The sequence below is a fragment of the Protopterus annectens genome, chromosome 1.part2 (genome assembly GCF_019279795.1).
Source record: "Protopterus annectens isolate FY-2018-M chromosome 1.part2, PAN1.0, whole genome shotgun sequence".
NCBI classification, from domain to species: Eukaryota; Metazoa; Chordata; order Ceratodontiformes; family Protopteridae; genus Protopterus; species Protopterus annectens.
In genome coordinates this window covers 150,622,198-150,641,038 of record NC_056727.1, presented here as the reverse complement: position 1 = coordinate 150,641,038, position 18,841 = coordinate 150,622,198, and positions in this window count along the sequence as shown.

Below are 18,841 nucleotides of genomic sequence, written 5' to 3'. Positions count from 1 at the left end.
GGTGCAACAATAGACAGTAACAAAATGTCACAGAGATACTAATACAATATATTGAAAAGGAACGGTGCAACAATAGACAGTAACAAAATGTCCCAGAGCTACTAATACACTATAATGAAAAGGCACGGTGCAATAATAAACAGTGACAATATGTCCCAGAGCTACTAATACAATATAATGAAAAGGCACGGTGCAACAACAGACAGTAACAATATGTCCCTGGTCTACTAATACAATATAATGAAAAGGCACAGTGCAACAATAGAAAATCACAAAATGTCCCAGAGCTAATAATACAATGTAATGAAAAGGTACGGTGCAACAATAGACAGTAACAATATGTCCCAGAGCTACTAATACAATATAATGACAAGGCATGGTGCAACAACAGAGAGTAACAATATGTCCCAGAGCTAGTAATACAATATAATGAAAAGGCACGGTGTAACAATAGACAGTAACAAAATGTCCCAGAGCTACTAATACAATATAATGAAAAGGCACAATGCAACAATAGACAGTATCAAAATGTCCAAGAGCTGCTAATACAATATAATGAAAAGGCACGGTGCAACAATAGACAGTAACAATATGTCCCAGAGCTACTAATACAATATAATGAAAAGGAGCGGAGCAACAATACATAGTAACAAAATGTCCCAGAGCTACGAATACAATATAATGAAAAGGCTCGGTGCAACAATAGACAGTAACAAAATGTCCCAGAGCGACTAATACAATGTAATGAAAAGGCATGGTGCAACAATAGACAGTAACAAAATGTCCCAGAGCTACTAATACAATATAATGAAAAGGCACGTTGCAACAATAGACAGTAACAAAATGTCCCAGAGCAACTAACACAATATAAGGAAAAGGCACGGTTCAACCATAGACAGTAACAAAATGTCCCAGAGCTACTAAACAATATAGGTTCATAGGTTCATAGGTTCATAGGTTTATACTAGGCTATCTGCCCTAAGGCATTTATAAGCCTAGCCCAAATTATTGTGGCTTACGCCACCCCTTATATGAAAAAATACTGTGCCCATTAGTTTGTTGTGCCTCTGTCCAGCAGTGACCCAGAGATGATTCCCGGGGTAAACCTACGATCTCCCATCCACAGGTCTAGATTTCTCTTGAACAGAGTCAGCGAGGTGCTCTGCCTCACATGGACCTGGATTTTATTCCACAGCATAGGGAGTCTCTGAGTGATAAATCTATCCCTCCAGCACGTCCTATTTATATCCGTGCTAAGGTTTAAGTCGCTTGCTCTAGTGGTTTTGGTGGATTTGGATTTTTGAGGTGGAGCATGTCCATTAATTCGGGTTGGACATGGCCTTGTGTGTCAAGCACATGTCACCTCTGAGCAGGCGGTATGCGACTGAATAGAGCTGGAGTTTCTTCAATCTGGCAGCATATGACAGATTTTGGAGTCCCTTTATCCTTTTGGTGAGGAACTTTGGGGTCTCTCCAATTGCTGCAGATGTCGGGTGAGATACATCCCGAATGGGGCATTGTACTCGATCATTGGTCTGATAAGTGAAGAGTACAGGGGAACAATGACCTCACTAGATCTGGATGTGAATCCCTTCATGATCAGGTGGGCAATGTAGAAGGTCTTTCTAACCACTTTAGCAATGTGAGTGTCAAAAGAAAGGCCACTGTCAACCTGGGTCCCCAGGTCCCTGATAACCTCTTCTGTGCTTAGTGGATTGCCACCTATATGGTAGCTTGGGGTTACCTTGTTTTCCCGAAGGGTATGACTATACATTTTTGGCGTTTAACTTCAGGCCATGGCTCTGGCACCAGCTATCTGTTTCCGTGAGTCCCTTCTGAAGGATATCAGTGTCGATGCACTTTCCACTATGGCCCAGTTTGCAGTCATCTGCAAACTTTGTCAGCCAAAGTCCTCCCATGTTGGCCTGTACTTCTGAAGTAGATGCCAAACAATAGGGGCCAAGGACCGAGCCCTGTGGGACACCACTTGTGACCGGCTTGGAGTCTGACACAGCGCCAGCAACTCTAACCCTGTGGGTTCTGTCTTTAAGCGAGTTTGCAACCCATCTTGTGACATATGGGTTTACATTTAAGCTGGTAAGTTTTTCTACAATACCGAGTGGGGTATTGTGTCGAAGCCTTTGCAAGGTCAAGGTAGGCTGTATGGACTGCCTTTCCTCATCAATGGCCTTGGTGACTATTTCAAGAAGTCGACCAAGTTCAAAAGGCATGATCTTCCCTTGACAAAGCCAAACTGGGTCGGGTCCAATGTCTGCAAGTCCCTATATCTTTGTTTATGAGCTCCATTATGATCCTCTCCATAGCTTTGCAGACTAGACTTGTTAAGCTTATGGGGCGGTAATTACCAGGGTCCGTAGGCGCCACCTTTGTGGAGTGGGACCACAGTTGCCGTCACGCCACTCCTTGGGCACGTATCCTGTGGTAAGGCTGAGATTAAACAGCTGCCTTATGTGCGGGTTTAATTCCTCATTTAGCTCGTGTAGCACACAGCCAGGGACACCATCCGGTCCCATTGATGCTGTGTTTTAGCTTTAGAGAGCAGCTTTCACCTGCGCATTTGAGATGTCCGGGAGGCTACACTCGGCTCGGATAGTTATCTCTCCTTTACGCTGGGAGACGGGGGTGCAGTTTGCACTGAACCTGTCTGCCAGTATGTTGGCAATGTCTGTGGGTTCAGTGATTTTTGTATCATTTTGGACTAATTCTGAGCATATCTGTGAGTTTCCACCCAGGTTCCTAACATAGCTGAAAAAGGCCTTATGATTGTCCTTTGAATCCATGGCAATTTTTCTCTCAAAATTGGCCTTAGTTGATTTTATGAGTGCTCGTATTTTTTTACTGATAATGATCAGGGGTGACTTCCCTTTTATGGATTTTGTTCTATCATGTAATAGCTTTCTCCTCTTATTGTAAAGTTTGTTAATGGCTGGGGTCCACCAGACTGGACGTTGCCCTTTGTGGAAAGAGTCTTGGTTTTATTTGGGATTGCCTGATCCATGCAGTCCTGGAGGTGTTCATAGAAGGCATTTGTAAGGGCTTCCGCAGCTTGGGTTGTGGTTTCCTCTGACTCAGGGGCCTTGAAGGATACCACACCAGTCTTGAGTAGTGTGAAGTTTGCTTTAGAGAAGTTCTTCACTATGGTCTTTTTGTTTGGGGTGGGGGCAGGATGTGGATTTCCAGTGAGATTAGTTTATGATCAGATCTCACCAATGAGGGATATACTTCGGTGTGGAGCATTTTGTCCCCATGTTTGTGACAATGAGATCTAGTATATTTTCTCCTCTCGTGGGAACAGTGACTAGCTGTTCCATGGCATTTGAATTTATGAACTCCAGGAACCGTTGGGCTAGAAAGTTAGGGCTTGAGTAATGTTCCCAGTCTATATTCGGGTAGTTGAAGTCACCCAATATGATGGTGTTTGGAGATACATTTATACCCTCCAGTGTCTTCAGGAAGGCTGTGTGGGGTTCCTGAGTTTGAGAGGGTGGCCTGTAGCATGCTACAATTTGTAGAGCAGTTTTGCCTATTGTTAGTTGCACCTGGATGGTTTCGAGCTTCATGCGTTGCCACCAACCTGGAGGTGTGAGTATCCTTTATGAATATGGATACACCCCTCCTTTTGTGGAGTGGTCCGGGTTTTGGGGCCGGAACATGATATGAGGTAAAACCTAATAGTGCCGAGGTGCTCTCAGGAGCCTTGAACCAGGTTTCAGTTACAGCACAGACATCGATGTTCTCCATACTGAGAAGGGCCTCGAGTGCGTGCATTTTGAGATTTAGACTTCTGGCATTGAGCAGCATTACCCTCAATTTCTTCCCATTTTGTTTTCTAGGGTGGTAGGTTTAGAATTTGAGCCTTGCCTAAAAAGGCACTATGGGGTGGCAAGAGCCTTAGCCAATATCCGAATCCCAGGGTGACAGGTGCAAGCCGTCCCTTGCGAAGCAGCGTGGCTTGTCAAGCATGTCATCGCAGGCAGACAGACACTGGATCCCCTTTGAATGACACCAGACATTAAGCCAATTGTTAAAGCTGATCATCTTGTCTCTATATTGTGGCATCATTCTTGGTGAAGGAAGGATACTGCTCAGGTTTAGGGTCATACCTGCCTGGGCTACATAATCAGAGAGCTCCTCTATGTCTCTTTTCATGCAGTCCAGGGAGGTACGTCTCAGGTCGTTCACACCAGCATATAATGAAAAGGCATGGTGAAAAGGCATGGTGCAACAATAGACAGTAACAAAATGTCCCAACGCTACTAATACAATATAATGAAAAGGCACGGTGCAACAATAGACAGTAACAATATGTCCCAGAGCTACTAATACATTATAATGAAAAGGCACGGTGCAACAATATACAGTAACAATATGTCCCAGAGCTACTAATACAATGTAATGAAAAGGCAAGTTGCAACAATAGACAGTAACAATATGTGCCAGAGCTACTAATACAATATAATGAAAAGGCACGGTGCAACAATAGACAGTAACTAAATGTCCCATAGCTACTAATACAATATAATGAAATGTCACGGTGCAATAATAGACAGTAACAATATGTCCCAGAGCTACTAATACAATATAATGAAAAGACACGGTTCAACAATAGACAGTAACAAAATGTCCCAGAGCTACTAATACAAAATAATGAAAAGGCACGGTGCAACAATAGACAGTAACAATATGTAACAGAGATACTAATACAATATAATGAAAAAGCACGGTGCAACAATAGACAGTAAAGATATGTCCCAGAGATACTAATACAATATAATGAAAAGGCACGGTGCAACAATAGACAGTAACAATATGTCCCAGAGCTACTAATACAATATAATGAAAAGGCACGGAGCAACAATAGACAGTAACAAAATGTCGCAGAGCTACTAATACAATATATTGAAAAGGCACGGTGCAACAATAGACAGTAACAAAATGTCCCAGAGCTACTAATACAATATAATGAAAAGGCACGGTGCAACTATAGACAGTAACAAAATGTCCCAGAGCTACTAATACAATATAATGAAAAGGCACGTTGCAACAATAGACAGTGACAAAATGTCCCAGAGCTACTAATACAATATAATGAAAAGGCACGGTGCTACAATAGACAGTAACAAAATGTCCCAAAGCTACTAATACAATATAATGAAAAGGCACGGTGCAATAATAGACAGTAACAATATGTCCCAGAGCTACTAATACAATATAATGAAAAGGCATGGTGCAACAATAGAGAGTAAAAATACGTCCCGGAGCTACTAATACAATATAATGAAAAGGCACGGTGCAACAATAGAAAGTAACAATATATTCTGGTGCTACTAATACAATATAATGAAAAGGCACTTTGCAACAATAGACAGTAACAAAATGTCCCAGAGCTACTAATACAATGAAATGAAAAGGCACGGTGCAACAATAGACAGTAACAATATGTGCTAGAGCTACTAATACAATATAATGAAAAGGCATGGTGCAACAATTGACAGTAACAAAATGTCCCAGAGCTACTAATAGAAAATAATGAAAAGGCATGGTGCAACAATAGACAGTAACAATATGTCGCAGAGCTTCTAATACAATATAATGAAAAGGCACAGTGCAACAATAGACAGTAACAAAATGTCCCAGAGCTACTAATACAATATAATGAAAAGGCACGGTGCAACAATAGACAGTAACAAAATGTCCCATAGTTGCTAATACAATATAATGAGAAGGCACAGTGCAACAATAGACAGTAACAAAATGTCCCAGTGCTACTAATACAATATAATGAAAAGGCATGGTGCAACAATAGACAGTAACAATATAGCCCAGAGCTACTAACTCAGTATAATGAAAAGGCATGGTGCAACAATAGACAGTAACAATATGTCCTTGAGCTGCTAATACAATATAATGAAAAGGCAAAGTGCAACAATAGAAAGTAACAATATGTCCCGGAGCTTCTAATACAATATAATGAAAAGGCACGGTGCAACAATAGACAGTAACAATATGTCCCAGAGCTGCTAATACTATATAATGAAAAGGCATGGTGCAACAATAGACAGTAACAATATGTGCCAGAGCTACTAATACAATATAATGAAAAGGCACGGTGCAACAATAGACAGTAATAAAATGTCCCAGAGCTACTAATACAATATAATGAAAAGGCACGGTGCAACAATAGACAGTAACAAAATGTCCCAGAGCTACTAATACAATATAATGAAAAGGCACGGTGCAAATATAGACAGTAACAAAATGTCCCAGAGCTACTAATACAATATAATGAAAAGGCACATTGCAACAATAGACAGTAACAAAATGTCCCAGAGCAATTAATACAATATAATGAAAAGGCACGGTGCAACAATAGACAGTAACAAAATGTCCCAAAGCTACTAATACAATATAATGAAAAGGCACGGTGCAACAACAGACAGTAACAATATGTCCCAGAGCTACTAATACAATATAATGAAAAGGCACGGTGCAACAATAGACAGTAACAATATGTCCCAGAGCTACTAATACAATATAATGAAAAAGCACGGTGCAACAATAGAAAGTAACAATATGTCCCGGACCCACTATTACAATATAATGAAAAGGCACGGTGCAACAATAGACAGTAACAATATGTTCCAGAGCTACTAATACAATATAATGAAAAGGCACAGTGCAACAATAGACAGTAACAAAATGTTCCAGAGCTACTAATACAATGTAATGAAAAGGCACGGTGCAACAATAGACAGTAACAAAATGTGCCAGAGCTACTAATACAATATAATGAAAAGGCGCGGTGCAACAATAGACAGTAACAAAATGTGCCAGAGCTACTAACACAATATAATGAAAAGGCACGGTGCAACAATAGACAGTAACAATATGTCCGAGAGCTACTAATACAATATAATGAAAAGGCACGGTGTAACAACAGACAGTAACAAAATGTCCCAGAGCTACTAATACAATATAATGAAATGGAACGGTGCAAAAATAGACAGTGACAATATGTCCCAGAGCTACTAATACAATATAATGAAAAGGTACGGTGCAGCAAAAGACAGTTACAATATGTCCCAGAGCTACTATTACAATATATTGACAAGGCACAGTGCAACAACAGAGAGTAACTCTATGTCCCTGAGCTAGTAATACAATATAATGAAAAGGCACGGTGTAACAATAGACCGTAACAAAATGTCCCAGAGCAACTAATACAATATAATGAAAAGGCACGATGCAACAATAGACAGTAACAAAATGTCCCAGAGTTGCTAATACAATATAATGAAAAGGCACAGTGCAACAATAGACAGTAACAAAATGTCCCAGAGCTACTAATACAATATAATGAAAAGGCATGGTGCAACAATAGACAGTAACAATATATCCCAGAGCTACTAATTCAATATAATGAAAATGCATGGTGCAACAATAGACAGAAACAATATGTCCTGGAGCTGCTAATACAATATAATGAAAAGGCACAGTGCAACAATAGAAAGTAACAATATGTCCCGGAGCTTCTAATACAATATAATGAAAAGGCACGGTGCAACAATAGACACTAACAATATGTCCCAGAGCTACTAATACTATATAATGAAAAGGCATGGTGCAACAATAGACAGTAACAATATGTGCCAGAGCTACTAATACAATATAATGAAAAGGCACGGTGCAACAATAGACAGTAATAAAATGTCCCAGAGCTACTAATACAATATAAGGAAAAGGCACGTTGTAACAATAGACAGTAAGAAAATGTCCCAGAGCAACTAATACAATATAATGAAAAGGCAAGGTGCAACAATAGACAGTAACAAAATGTCCCAGAGCTAGTAATACAATATAATGAAAAGGCACAGTGCAACAATAGACAGTAACAAAATGTCCCAGAGCTACTAATACAAAATAATGAAAAGGCACATTGCAACAATAGACAGTAACAAAATGTCCCAGAGCAATTAATACAATATAATGAAAAGGCAAGGTGCAACAATAGACAGTAACAAAATGTCCCAAAGCTACGAATACAATATAATGAAAAGGCACGTCTCAAAAATAGACAGTAACAAAATGTCCCAGAGCTACGAATACAATCTAATGAAAAGACACGGTGCAACAATAGACAGTAACAAAATGTCCCAGAGCTACTAATACAATATAATGAAAAGGTACGGTGCATCAATAGACAGTAACAATATGTCCCAGAGCTACTAATACAAAATAATGAAAAAGCACGGTGCAACAATAGAAAGTAACAATATGTCCCGGAGCTACTATTACAATATAATGAAAAGGCACGGTGCAACAATAGACAGTAACAATATGTTTAGGAGCTACTAATACAATATAATGAAAAGGTGCAGTGCAACAATAGACAGTAACAAAATGTTCCAGAGCTACTAATACAATGTAATGAAAAGGCACGGTGCAACAATAGACAGTAACAAAGTGTGCCAGGGCTACTAATACAATATAATCAAAAGGCGCGGTGCAACAATAGACAGTAACAAAATGTGCCTGAGCTACTAACACAATATAATGAAAAGGCACGGTGCAACAATAGACAGTAACAGTATGTCCGAGAGCTACTAATACAATATAATGAAAAGGCACGGTGTTACAACAGACAGTAACAAAATGTCCCAGAGCTACTAATACAATATAATGAAATGGAACGGTGCAAAAATAGACAGTAACAATATGTCCCAGAGCTACTAATACAATATAATGAAAAGGCACGGTGCAACAATAGACAGTAATAAAATGTCCCAGAGCTACTAATACAATATAATGAAAAGGCACAGTGCAACAATAGACAGTAACAAAATGTCCCAGCGCTACTAATAGAATATAATGAAAAGGCACGGTGCAACAATAGACAGTAAGAAAATGTCCCAGAGCTACTAATACAATATAAGGAAAAGGCACGTTGTAACAATAGACAGTAAGAAAATGTCCCAGAGCAACTAATACAATATAATGAAAAGGCACAGTGCAACAATAGACAGTAACAAAATGTCCCAGAGCAATTAATACAATATAATGAAAAGGCAAGGTGCAACAATAGACAGTAACAAAATGTCCCAAAGCTACGAATACAATATAATGAAAAGGCACGTCTCAAAAATAGACAGTAACAAAATGTCCCAGAGCTACGAATACAATCTAATGAAAAGACACGGTGCAACAATAGACAGTAACAAAATGTCCCAGAGCTACTAATACAATATAATGAAAAGGTACGGTGCATCAATAGACAGTAACAATATGTCCCAGAGCTACTAATACAATATAATGAAAAGGCACTTTGCAGCAATAGACAGTAACAATATGTCCCAGAGCTACTAATACAAAATAATGAAAAAGCACGGTGCAACAATAGAAAGTAACAATATGTCCCGGAGCTACTATTACAATATAATGAAAAGGCACGGTGCAACAATAGACAGTAACAATATGTTTAGGAGCTACTAATACAATATAATGAAAAGGTGCAGTGCAACAATAGACAGTAACAATATGTTCCAGAGCTACTAATACAATGTAATGAAAAGGCACGGTGCAACAATAGACAGTAACAAAGTGTGCCAGAGCTACTAATACAATATAATCAAAAGGCGCGGTGCAACAATAGACAGTAACAAAATGTGCCTGAGCTACTAACACAATATAATCAAAAGGCACGGTGCAACAATAGACAGTAACAATATGTCCGAGAGCTACTAATACAATATAATGAAAAGGCACGGTGTTACAACAGACAGTAACAAATTGTCCCAGAGCTACTAATGCAATATAATGAAAAGGTACGGTGCAACAATAGACAGTTACAATATGGCCCAGAGCTACTATTACAATATATTGACAAGGCACGGTGCAACAACAGAGAGGAACTCTATGTCCCAGAGCTAGTAATACAATATAATTAAAAGGCACGGTGTAACAATAGACCGTAACAAAATGTCCCAGAGCAACTAATACAATATAATGAAAAGGCATGATGCAACAATAGACAGTAACAAAATGTCCCAGAGTTGCTAATACAATATAATGAGAAGGCACAGTGAAACAATAGACAGTAACAAAATGTCCCAGTGCTACTAATACAATATAATGAAAAGGCATGGTGCAACAATAGACAGTAACAATATATCCCAGAGCTACTAATTCAATATAATGAAAAGGCATGGTGCAACAATAGACAGTAACAATATGTCCTGGAGCTGCTAATACAATATAATGAAAAGGCAAAGTGCAACAATAGAAAGCAACAATCTGTCCCGGAGCTTCTAATACAATATAATGAAAAGGCACGGTGCAACAATAGACAGTAACAATATGTCCCAGAGCTGCTAATACTATATAATGAAAAGGCATGGTGCAACAATAGACAGTAACAATATGTGCCAGAGCTACTAATACAATATAATGAAAAGGCACGGTGCAACAATAGACAGTAATAAAATGTCCCAGTGCTACTAATACAATATAATGAAAAGGCACGGTGCAACAATAGACAGTAACAAAATGTCCCAGTGCTACTAATAGAATATAATGAAAAGGCACTGTAAAATAGACAGTAACAAAATGTCCCAGAGCTACTAATACAAAATAATGAAAAGGCACGTTGCAACAATAGACAGTAACAAAATGTCCAAGAGCTACTAATACATTATAATGAAAAGGCACGGTGCAACAATAGACAGTAACAATATGTCCCAGAGCTACTAATACAATATAATGAAAAGGCACGGTGCAACAATAGACAGTAACAAAATGTCCCAGAGCTACTAATACAATATAATGAAAAGGCACGGTGCAACAATAGACAGTAACAAAATGTCCCAGAGCTACTAATACAATATAATGAAAAGGCACGGTGCAACAATAGACAGTAACAATATGTCCCAGAGCTGCTAATACTATATAATGAAAAGGCATGGTGCAACAATAGACAGTAACAATATGTGCCAGAGCTACTAATACAATATAATGAAAAGGCACGGTGCAACAATAGACAGTAACAATATGTGCCAGAGCTACTAATACAATATAATGAAAAGGCACGGTGCAACAATAGACAGTAATAAAATGTCGCAGCGCTACTAATACAATATAATGAAAAGGCATGGTGCAACAATTGACAGTAACAAAATGTCCCAGAGCTACTAATAGAAAATAATGAAAAGGCATGGTGCAACAATAGACAGTAAGAAAATGTCCCAGAGCTACTAATACAATATAAGGAAAAGGCACGTTGTAACAATAGACAGTAAGAAAATGTCCCAGAGCAACTAATACAATATAATGAAAAGGCACTGCGCAAAAATAGACAGTAACAAAATGTCCCAGAGCTACTATTACAATATAATGAAAAGGCATGATGCAACAATAGACAGTAACAATATGTCCCAGAGCTACTAATACAATATAATGAAAAGGCACGGTGCAACAATAGACAGTAATAAAATGTCCCAGAGCTAATAATACAATATAATGAAAAGGCATGGTGCAACAATATACAGTAACAAAATGTCCCAGAGCTACTAATACAATATAATGAAAAGTCACAGTGCAATAATAGACAGTAGCAATATGTCCAAGAGCTACTAATACAATATAATGAAAAGGCACGGTGCAACAATAGACAGTAACAAAATGTCCCAGAGCTACTAATACAATATAATGAAAAGTCACAGTGCAATAATAGACAGTAGCAATATGTCCAAGAGCTACTAATACAATATAATGAAAAGGCACGGTGCAACAATATACAGTAACAAAATGTCCCAGAGCTACTAATACAATATAATGAAAAGTCACAGTGCAATAATAGACAGTAGCAATATGTCCAAGAGCTACTAATACAATATAATGAAAAGGCACGGTGCAACAACAGACAGTAACAAAATGTCCCAGAGCAATTAATACAATATAATGAAAAGGCACGGTGCAACAATAGACAGTAACAAAATGTCCCAATGCTACGAATACAATATAATGAAAAGGCACGGTGCAACAATAGACAGTAACAAAATGTCCCAGAGCTACTAATACAATATAATGAAAAGGCACGGTGCAACAATAGACAGTAACAAAATGTCCCAGAGCTACTAATACAATATAATGAAAAGGTACGGTGCAACAATAGACAGTAACAATATGTCCCAGAGCTACTAATACAATATAATGAAAAGGCACGGTGCAACAATAGACAGTAACAATATGTCCCAGAGCTACTAATACAATATAATGAAAAGGCACGGTGCAACAATATAAAGTAACAATATGTCCCGGAGCTACTATTACAATATAATGAAAAGGCACGGTGCAACAATAGACAGTAACAATATGTTCCAGAGCTACTAATACAATATAATGAAAAGGCACAGTGCAACAATAGACAGTAACAAAATGTTCCAGAGCTACTAATACAATGTAATGAAAAGGCACAGTGCAACAATAGACAGTAACAAAATGTGCCAGAGCTACTAATACAATATAATGAAAAGTCGCGGTGCAACAATAGACAGTAACAAAATGTGCCTGAGCTACTAACACAATATAATGAAAAGGCACGGTGCAACAATAGACAGTAACAATATGTCCGAGAGCTACTAATACAATATAATGAAAAGGCACGGTGTAACAACAGACAGTAACAATATGTCCCAGAGCTACTATTACAATATATTGACAAGGCATGGTGCAACAACAGAGAGTAACTCTATGTCCCAGAGCTAGTAATACAATATAATTAAAAGGCACGGTGTAACAATAGACCGTAACAAAATGTCCCAGAGCAACTAATACAATATAATGAAAAGGCATGATGCAACAATAGACAGTAACAAAATGTCCCAGAGTTGCTAATACAATATAATGAGAAGGCACAGTGCAACAATAGACAGTAACAAAATGTCCCAGAGCTTCTAATACAATATAATGAAAAGGCATGGTGCAACAATAGACAGTAGCAATATATCCCAGAGCTACTAATTCAATATAATGAAAAGGCATGGTGCAACAAAAGACAGTAACAATATGTCCTGGAGCTACTAATACAATATAATGAAAAGGCACAGTGCAACAATAGAAAGTAACAATATGTCCCGGAGCTTCTAATACAATATAATGAAAAGGCACGGTGCGACAATAGACAGTAACAATATGTCCCAGAGCTGCTAATACTATATAATGAAAAGGCACGGTGCAACAACAGACAGTAACAATATGTGCCAGAGCTACTAATACAATATAATGAAAAGGCACGGTGCAACAATAGACAGTAATAAAATGTCCCAGAGCTACTAATACAATATAATGAAAAGGCACGGTGCAACAATAGACAGTAATAAAATGTCCCAGAGCTAATAATACAATATAATGAAAAGGTATGGTGCAACAATATACAGTAACAAAATGTCCCAGAGCTACTAATACAATATAATGAAAAGTCACAGTGCAATAATAGACAGTAGCAATATGTCCAAGAGCTACTAATAGAATATAATGAAAAGGCACGGTGCAACAATAGACAGTAAGAATATGTCCCGGAGCTACTAATACAGTACAATGAAAAGGCATGGTGCAACAATATAAAGTAACAATATGTCCCAGAGCTACTAATACAATATAATGAAAAGGCACGGTGCAACAATAGACAGTAACAAAATGTCCCAGAGCTACTAATACAATATAATGAAAAGGCACGGTACAACAATAGACAGTAACAATATGTGCCAGAGCTACTAATACAGTATAATGAAAAGGCATGGTGCAACAATAGACAGTAACAATATGTGCCAGAGCTACTAATACAATATAATGAAAAGGCACGGTGCAACAATAGACAGTAACAAAATGTCCCAGAGCTACTACTACAATATAAAGAAAAGGCACGGTGCAACATTAGACAGTAACAAAATGTCCCTGAGCTACTAATACAATATAATGAAAAGGCTCTGTGCAACAATAGACAGTAGCTCTGGGACATATTGTTACTAATACAATATAATAAAAAGGCACGGTGCAACAATAGACCATAAGAAAATGGAACAGAGCTACTAGTATATTGTAATAAAAAGGGATAGTCCCAACAGCATACTATAACAAAATGACATAGTCCCAACAAAATATTGTAAGAAAATGGCACAGTGCTTCTAGCATACTATAACAAATTTTGCACATTGCTGCGAATATACTACAAGAAAATGGGATAGTACTTGTGGTATCTTCTAACAAAATGTGACAGTACTACCAACATTTTTTAACAAAATAGCAAAGATCTACTATTAACCTATTACAAAAAGGCAGAATCCCTTTAATATATAATAACACAATGGCACAGAGCTACTAGTATGCAACAACACACACAGTGCCACAACATACTGAAATAAAATTGTGCAGTGTTACTAGTATACTTTAACAAAGAGAAATGGTGCCAATGATACGGTGTAATGAAATGGCACACAGTTACTAGTATACTATTGCAAAAAGGCATGGTACGAACAATATACTGCAATAAAATTTCAATGAGCTACTTGTATAGTATAATGGAATGCACAGTACCACCAATGTATGGTAATAACATGGCACACTGCTAGTGCTACACTATAATAAGAAGACACAGTACCAGCAATATCAGTAACTATATAGCAGAGATCTACTAGTCCACTGTAGGAAAAGGGATAGTGCCACCAATATATGGTAACAAAATGCCACAGAGCCACTAGTATAATGTAAGAAAAAGGCACTGCACAAACAGTATACTGTAACAAAAATGTATTTATTTAACATTTGTTAACTGGTATAGTCTGACTGGATGAAAAGCAAAGGAGAAAAGCTCCACAGACAATTTTGCATCGTTTAGACAAGAAAAAATTATGAACATCTTATTTTACATCATAATAAGAAACATATTATATGCATCATGAGAATTATAGATTTCATAGGTACATTACTAAGCACAGTGAATAATTAAATTAAATTTGATTACATTGTTATGGAGATTAAGTAGATTTAAGTAGGATAAGTAAATACACAAGGATAAAGGAGCAAAGAGAAAGTTATGTACAGTATGGATGAAGAGAAGTAGAATATGGTAAGAGAAAGTAGAGACAGGAGGTAAAAGACTTGAAAGTAGCCAACAAGAGAGGGGGTAGAGGCTAGAAGAGGGAATAAAAGGTGGAGAAAGAAGGATAAAGACAGAGGGAAAGGTAAGGTAGGGGAGAAATGTTAGGTAAGAAGAAGAAAAGGAGAGAGCTAGGGCAGGGATGAGATAGAATGTAAGTGCATGAGAAGATAAAGGTGATATTTAGATGCAGAGGAGGAGAACAGGAAATGAGTAAGTAAGTAGGTTGGATATAGAGGAAGTAGAATGCTAACAGAGGTAGGAAGAGGTTAGCCAGGTCCAGTGCACGGGCAGAGCCAACTGTTCCTGACGAAGACTCTTAGTTGGTTTTTGAAGTATGTTGGGTCAGTAATAGCATCCTCTAGGTGGATGGAATTCCATAATTTGGAAATGTAGTTGGAGAAAAGAGAGTCCCCAGCTTTGTTATTGGATTTGGAGACTTGTAATAAGGGTCTATTGGAGGATCAAAGAACACGAGTGTTAGTGTAAGGTAAAAGCATAGTACAGAGGCAGGAGTTGATTCAGGTTGATGAACAAGTCTGTGTGCAAGGTTGAGGTGAGCATAAGTTAAATAGTGAGGTAGTTCAAGCCAGTTTAGTTGATGTAAAGAAGAGCATTGGTGAGACCCATATAAGGAGTTAGTGGCAAATTTGGCTGTTTTATTATAGCAGGTTTGAACCTCAGTGAGGATTGTTTTACTAATGTTAGTGAAGACAGGGGAGGCATACAGTAGGGGGGTGGGGAGAAGATGAGTTCTAGCAATAGCATGTTTTGAGGTGTTAGGAATGGTTTGATTCTATATAATTAGCTCAGTTTCATATGAGTCTTCTTGATGGGCTGGTATAGATGGATGTCAAAAGTCAAGTTATTGACTATTAGAATGCCTAATAATTTTGTTTGAGTTACAGCTGCTGTTATGGTGTTGTTCAAAGAATAGATTTGGAAAGATATAGGGGGGCTTGTAAAGAGCTGGGGTAGAATAGCATTAGCTTAGTTTTAGAAGGGTTCAGAATCAGTTGTGAGAACAGAGCTACTTGTATACTGTAACAAAAAGGCAGAGTCCCAACAATGTACTGTAGCAAAACAGCTCATAGCTACTGGCATAATACAGTGAAAAGGCACAGTGCCACCAATATACTCTAACAAAATGACAAGAACAACTAGAATATTATAAAGAAAAGACACGATGCAACCATAGACTGTAACAAAATGGCACAGAGCTACTAGTACCTGATAACAAAAAGCAACAGTACCACAAATATACTGTAACAAAATGGCACAGAGTAACTAGTATACTCTAACAAAAAGGCATTGTGCAGACAATCTACTGTACGGAAATAGAACAGGGCTACTAGTACACTATAATTGATAGGCACAGTCCCAATAATATACTGTAACAAAATGGCACAGAGCTATTAGAATACTATAATGAAACTGTCAAAGTGTGACAAATTCATTGTAACAAAATTTAAATGAGCTGATCACTGATGCGTTCTGCTAACAATGACCATTCAACTATGGTCAACTAGGGAACAAGGGTATTACATGGCTGGGATGTTAAGGCCCTAGGGCCATTAGCCTAGTAACCTCCTATGAGCCTATGTACTAATTTTCTGCCACTTTATATCTTATACTTGTGGCCACACTGTAGGCCAATGCATTATGGTATTTTTCTGTGTACCTAATGAGCCACATTCTGTTCCTTTTGCGATATTCAGCAAGTAAGTTCCCCAGATATATCTTTAATAGGTGTTATTGTCATGAACTGGTTTCCCACAGTCTCAGTACTTCTGTGCTGCCTGCTGGCTAGGATGACTACCTTCAGCATGATCATGATGTGGAAACTCTCTTCAGACATTTTCCCACTGGTGGTGTATTTCCACTTACTCATGGAGATGATGTACACAACAAAGTAAACCATTCTTTTATGTCAATGACAGTAAAATGCCCTTTATTAAATGTTCTTTTAGATAGCTAAAAAATAGTGCAGATGTTCCATTACTGACCAACCAAAGCTATTGTGCTCTGTCTAAAAAGAACTACAACAATAGATGAAAGTACATCTGGATAAACGCAAGCTGAGTAAAGTGCAGAGGATGTCTTACTCAATCTCTGAAGTACACAGACCATTATCAAAGTTTACAAATGCTTTTAAAATACAATGCGATGTGAAATAGTAAAAGATCAAGTAAAAATAAAATACATTTTTGCTTAATGCAGCACATTTCTCCTTTTCCTGATTTGGTATCAAGACAAATACAAGGGGAAAAGCATTTAAATAAATAAGAACTGAACGTGACATCAGTGTAGAAAGAACATCTCAAAGCAATGCTGCATCCAAAATTATCCAGATAGCCAGATAAGGGAGAAAGTATGCTATTACAACTATTACTTATGTCTAGCCTTTTAAGAAATTAAGAAATTACTATACTATGAAATGATGATTTCCTGAACTTAGAAAAGTAAAAAGGAGAAAAAAAATGCACAATTAAAAGGGTGAAAAAATATTTTTAGCTGTTCTTTGCAGGAGGGGCAAGCCCCTCACATCCCTTGCACTTATGTATATGACCTCCATGGTCTTATTAACTCAAAGAAGAGAGAAATCTCCAAAAATAACTGAATCATTGCTAGCACTCACTTAGAAATTGCACCAGCACTGTTTTCCTATGGGAAAAGCAACACTCGAGCAATATCATCACAATCTACTGTAGGGAAGCCTGATATATTCTGCTTCTCTGAATGTGAAAACAAAGATATGATGTGTGGATAGAGGTCAAAATTGTAAAAAAAAAAATATAGTAATGAAGTTAAAAAAAAAAAAGTGACCAACATGGCAGCAATTAAATAAACTTTAATGAAATAAACACAAATAATTAAATAATAAAAATGATAAGCACTTTGGCTGATAACAGACCACTTCTTCAGGCCATCTAAAAACCATTGAAAGTAAACTTAGCATATTTAAACAACAACACAGCTAATCAAAAATATTGTGTGTGTCTCCCTCTCTCTGAAATCTAAGTTTTGCAGTGACATTAGCAGTGCTCAGCGTATAAGAGTCAGAAATGAAATACACAGCGGCTCCACTACTGTGCCTAAAAGTGTGTGTGTGTGTGTGTGTGTGTGCATGCACACACGCGTGTTTGTGTGTGCATTTGTATGTATGCATGTGTATAGTTGAGCATAAATCCCACACCTTCACATGCCTAGCTTCAACTTAGGTGAAAACAATGTGCACAAGAAGCCATTAATAATACATCATTTAGCTTTAGCCAGAAAACATTCCCTAGAATGTTTTATAGTACAGCAAATACAGAAAGACTATTTAATTATAAGTTTGTCTTTGTAGCATGCAAAGAATCACTACTGTATATGTGTCATATATTGATTACTGGTATTATGACAGTATAAATTACTGGAAAACTGTCAGTGTACATTCAGTCACATGAAGCACTATACTCTAGGAAAATACTTCCACTTAAGGTTCCATGTTTGAGTGACAAAGGGCTAAATAAATATGCTTTTTTATATCTCTACCTTTGTCATTAGCTTTTTATATACATTTTATAGTATGCATACACACACACCTCTCTCTCTCTATATATATTATTTATAGATATAGATATATATGGATGTGTGTGTATATTGGTGATAGAGAAATATATATGTCAA